This window comes from Arachis hypogaea, chromosome 19, assembly GCF_003086295.3.
Source record: "Arachis hypogaea cultivar Tifrunner chromosome 19, arahy.Tifrunner.gnm2.J5K5, whole genome shotgun sequence".
Classification (NCBI taxonomy): Eukaryota; Viridiplantae; Streptophyta; class Magnoliopsida; order Fabales; family Fabaceae; genus Arachis; species Arachis hypogaea.
Window position 1 is genome coordinate 64,733,846 of NC_092054.1, and position 5,754 is coordinate 64,739,599.

Below are 5,754 nucleotides of genomic sequence, written 5' to 3' on the forward strand. Positions count from 1 at the left end.
ATTAAGAACAAAAGGGATTAAATAGGCTCAAAATTGGCTAATAATGGTTGATGAAAGGTAGGCTATTTGGGTAAGTGAGCTAAATGAAATGATGGCCTCAATCATATAAATGCATGTATATATGGAATAATGGACATATAGAATCAAACAAATCAAAGATTACAATCATAGAAAGAGAATAATGCACACAAGAATGAAAATAAGTGGTTATAAGATGTAACCACACAATTGGGCTCAAAACTCACATGCTTGTGTCCTTAGCTCAAAAACCATGTTCCAAAATAAATTCTTCAAGCAAGTTCAACAAGAAAAAATTTTTCAAATTGGTAGGGTGCCCTAAAAATAGTTTCTTGGAAAAGAAATCACCACCTTAACCAAGTAGTCCTAACATAAAAAGGAAGTGGTAAAAATATGTACAAATTCTAACTAACATGCAACCTATCATGCAATGCAACAACTATTCTAACAAAGACAAAAATTAAAAATTGGTGTTGAAAAAGGAAGTTGTTACCCATGGAGATCGGTCGGACGACCTCCCCACACTTAGAAATTTGCACCGTCCTCGGTGCATGGAAGGAATAGCAAGGTGGATGGGTTGCTATAATTGATGAGCTTCTTCAAAAGGTTGTGCAAGTGAACTTTTTTGTGGCCCCATTAGAAGCTTTTCCATTCTTTTCCTTCTTGGTGGCCAACCTCAGAGGAAAGAAAAAGAAAGAAAATTAAGCCTACAACAAGGATATAAAAGAAATTAGAACATAGGCGGGGGCTAATGCCAAATAAGAGTAAGGTTCTCACCACATGTTAGCTACGCATGTAAGTGAGAAAACAATATAGGCAAAGTGCATATCAATTAATACTTGATGCAAGAAGAGAGTCAAAGCATGGGTACATGACATGAAGAGCATGTTGCATCAAGCTTAATCAACAATTGACATAAACAAGATTAGTGATAAGCATGAGAGCATTTGGTCCCATCCTAACTCAATGATGATGAGGTACAAAAACAAGGGATTAAGAGTCAGGACGGACTAAAGTACTAATCTTGTGTGTAGAGCGAATATTACAATTAATGCCAAACAAGTCGCAAAGCACCAAGATTAACCAAGAAATTCTCAATAATTGAATATAAGAATCCAACACCATTATTAAAATAAGAAACTTATAAAATAAAAGGGAAAACAAGTTACAAAAATAAAATTAAAATGCAATGAATGAAAACAAGCAAATGAAACAAAAGAGAATGGAAAATTTTTTTATTTTTTATTTTTTATTTTTATTATCTTTTTTACCGGCGCGGACGCGTCATGCACACGTACACGCCGATGCGCAATTTGGCCAAAGGACGCGTACGCGCCAGGTGTGCGCACGCGTGGGTTGCAGGCACAGAATAGGCACAAAATGGGCATAACTCTCTGGAACATGTACCAGGAGGGCAGGTGGCGCTATCGGCGCACACGCGCACAGCGTTCGTGCGCGCGCATTGCGCAATTTGCTTCAACGGCACGTACGCGCTAGGTGCGCGCACGCGCGGGTGGTTTGTGCCTCAGGCATGGTGCAGGTGCAGTGTAGGCGCAACTCTCGGGTCAATGTATGGAGGGATGAGATTTTTCAATCCACGCGTCCATGCACATGGCGCGTCCACGTGGATGGTCGAAAATGCTTAAGGCACGCGTACGCGCCAGGTGCGCGCACGCGCGGGTTGGTGCTCTATTTTTCAAAAGTTTTCCATGTTCTTGCACCAATCCAAGCATTCCAAACCTCCAAATAGCTACCAAGACACCATAAAACCTTATTTAACCTACTAAACTACCAATTATACTCAACAAACTTAACAAAACATGAAACTAAACTAATTACCAATATGTACAAAAGGGAAAAATGAAAAGGATTTACCATGGTGGGGTGTCTCCCACCTAGCACTTTTGTTTATTGTCCTTAAGTTGGACTTATGGGGAGCTCCTCTTAAGGTGGCTTGTGCTTGAAGCTATCCTTGAACATCCATCAATGTTTGAATCTCCAATAAGCTCCATTCTTCAATTTTAATATCTTCAAGCTTTGATGGAGTTCTTCACAAACCATGGGCTCCCAAATTTGGTTCTCCTTGTGCGATCCGGGATCCCACACTTTGTTTTGACACCCATCTTCAAATTGCTCATCATGATTCCAATTGAGTGGTTTAGCCTTAGAATTCTCAATTGAGCATCCAAACATTCTCCTAGACCCATACAATTTGGTTCTACACCAACCATTGCCATTCAACTTCGAGCATGCAATCATCATGAACCTAGAGTGATGTTTTCAGCCACTACACAACTCTCTCCTACTCTTAACTCCACAAAGAGCTCTAAGTTGTTCATCTCCTTCTTTGACCTCAATTTCAAGCCCAATGGGAGAGGATTCAATTGTAGATAAGAACTCCTCAATGATTGAATCCATCTCTTGATCAACCTCTTCAAAGTCTTCCACCATGATATGCCTTAGAGGTTGTACACTGATGCACGGAAACTTGTCCTTTAACAAATCTCCCTCGGCAAGTATACCAAATTGTCATCAAGTAAAAACTCACAATAGAGTGAGGTCGAATCCCACAGGGATTGATTGGTCAAGCAACTTTAATTGGAAGAATGTTCTAGTTGAGCTAAGCAGAAATTGGGTTGAGAATTGCAGGAAATTAAATGGCAGGAAAGTAAATTGCAGAAAATAAATGACGGAAGGTAAATTGCAGAATCTTAAATGGGGAAGGGGAGTTTAGCATGAAAGTAAATAGCAGAAAGTAAAGAGAATAGGTAAGATCAGAAATGGGGAGTTCATTGGGCTTAGGAGATGTTGCATTCTCTGGATCAAGTTCATTTTCATCTCTTCCTCAATCAATGCATTCATTGATCTCCTTGGCAATCTTAAGTGATTGAATTCCAATTCCTTGGTAATTCAATCTCTCAAATCAGATCAATAGCCAATTCCTTGGTCTAATTGCTCATGAGAAGAGATGAAGTGTGGTCACTGATTATACCACATGTATTTCCAAATCAAAGTATTCGGAGAATTATATGTCACCATATCCGCCCAAATCCAAATTTGGTCCAACATGAGAAAGCAATTCTAGCATGATCTCTTCATTCCTCTTCCAAGGTTCAGAAGAGATCCAAGTATGAATAGCTTCTTTTCCAAGATAACTACTCAATTGGATGAAGATTGAAAGCTTTCTATTAAAATCAAGAGAAAAGAGAGAAGAAGGATAATGAAAACTATTATTGATCCATCAAATTACAACAGAGCTCCCTAACCCAATGAAAGGGGTTTAGTTGTTCATAGCTCTGGGAAATGAAATCAAAGATGGAGAGTACATTCTGAAAGTTAAACTAGAAGTGCAAAGAAAGTAAAATACAGAGAGTAATTCTAATAATGCCAAAAAGCTCCCTTCTAATTCAAAACTACCCCTATATATACTACTCTTTCAGATCTTCTAGTTGGTTCTTCAAGTCTTGGATATGGGCCTTTGGATCTTGAGTTTGAAGCAGTTATCCTCTTCAGTGGGCATAGCTTTACTTGTAGAGAGAAAGTGTGAAGCAGGCAGGGACTTTAGCTTAGGACATTAGTGGTGTTAACGTTAAGTGAAAGTGTGGGTTTGAGAACGTTAGTGACAATCACCTTTTTCACTAACGTTCCTAACCCAGGAATGATCTACGTTAACTTCAACGTTAGTGGCACCAACGTGACCACTAACGTTGCCTCTTGGTCCTTCGCACACGTTATTGGGACTTACCTTTTCCAATAACGTTGAGAGTCCTCCCTTCCCCCTACGTTAGAGTTCACGTTGGTGTAGCTAACGTGACCTTTAACGTAGGCTTGCCAAATCTTCGAGAACGTTAGTGACACTTACCTTTGTCACTAACGTTCCAAAACGCCCCTACTTCCCACGTTAGAGTTCACGTTAATTAGGTTAACGTGGCTTCTAACGTGGTAGTGATAGCCATCTCCAACGTTAGTGACAAAGGTGAGTGTCACTAACGTTGGCTTATCATTCTTTCCTCCACGTTAACTAAGTTAACGTGGGAGTTAACGTTACTCATAGTGGCTCATTCCAACGTTAGTGACAAAGGTGGGTGTCACTAAGGTTGGCGATTCTTTGCTCCCTCCACGTTAGAGTTCACGTTAACTAAGTTAACGTGGCAACTAACGTGGCTCAAAGTGGCTTAGTCCAACGTTAGTGACAAAGGTGAGTGTCACTAACGTTGGCCATTCTTTTGCTTCCCCACGTTAGAGTCCACATTAACTGAGTTAACGTTGCTCTCAACGTGGCCAATATGAGCTTGGTCCAACGTTAGTGACAAAGGTGAGTGTCACTAACGTTGGCTTCATTTTCTTCTTCCACGTTAGAGTTCACGTTAACTTAGTTAACGTGACTCTTAACGTGGGCTATGATGGCTTCGAGGACGTTATTGGCGATTACTTTTCTCATTAATGTTGCAAGCTAGCTCCCTTTCCACATTAGTGGTCATGTTAGTTAGACTAACGTGGCTGTTAACGTGGATCTTCCTTGCTTCCTTTGTCCTGAAATCAAGCAGTAGAGTGCATCAAAGTTCTAATCCAAGTCATGAGACATGCATCATCCAATTTGTCATTTAATTCATGCATAATTCTCATGAAATTATGTAAAGTGCACAATGTTTGCTTGAATCAAGATGTAAGTGAAATTCTACCCAAAACTTGCTTATTTCCTAAGAAAATGCATGAAACTACCCTAAAACAGTAAAGAAAAGGTCAGTGAAACTGGCCAAAATGCCCTGTCATCACAACACCAAACTTAAAGCTTGATTGTCCCTAAGCAAGTACTAGAACAAGAGAATGATGAATGGAATGCCAAGAGAAATGAGTCATTATTGTGGAAGTCATGTCCTTGGTTTTATGGTGGTTTCATGCATAGCAACTTAGGTTCATTCCTTCACTGGCTTTCAGACCTTTATCATGTCCTGGAATACTCACTTGATTGCACCCTATGAGACTTTTATTCATTGATCCTTTTGTGGTTTTCAGGGTTTAATTGTGCTTTTTAGACTAGGTGCTCTGTGAGGGGGCGACTCTTTAAGATAAGCTTTCAGCCAGCACTCCCGAACCAGTTGGTTCAAGGTGCTAGGTGTTAAGACACCCCTAAGGACTTACTCCCTCAAGTCTCTTTCCCCCATACATACACACCACAGGCACATGGTTTGTTTATTTTCTTTCTTGAGACCTTGGTGTCCAGCACCTCTTTGGGTTACTAAGTGTTCTGTAACAAGGGTTACTCTTGATAGTGGACTTTCAGCTGATAATCCCGGGTTAGTTAACCCAAGTTACCAAGTGATAAGGCACCCCAAAGAGCTTATTCATCCAAGTAAATCCCTTACACAGGAGCACCACAGACACATGCCTCATTATTCAAACCATTGGTGCCTAGCCTTATTTCTTACTCTTTTTCTTTTATTTCCCAACTTTCATTTTTCTTTTCCCCTTTTTCTTATTATGATCTTGTTATTTAGCTAGTCTCATGGGGTGGGTTTCAAGCATATGATTCAGTACAGATAGTTGCCTTCCTACCTTATTGGCGAACCAACTTAGCTAATCTATTACCATACCATAAACTTAGGAACTTACTCCACAATATGAACTCCACTCTGGTTTTTCATAACATACATTCTCTTTTTATTTAACTTAAAAGGACAAGCATACAAGTAGGCAAGGTGAAGATGCAGTAGGTATCTTGGACAGCACACTGAT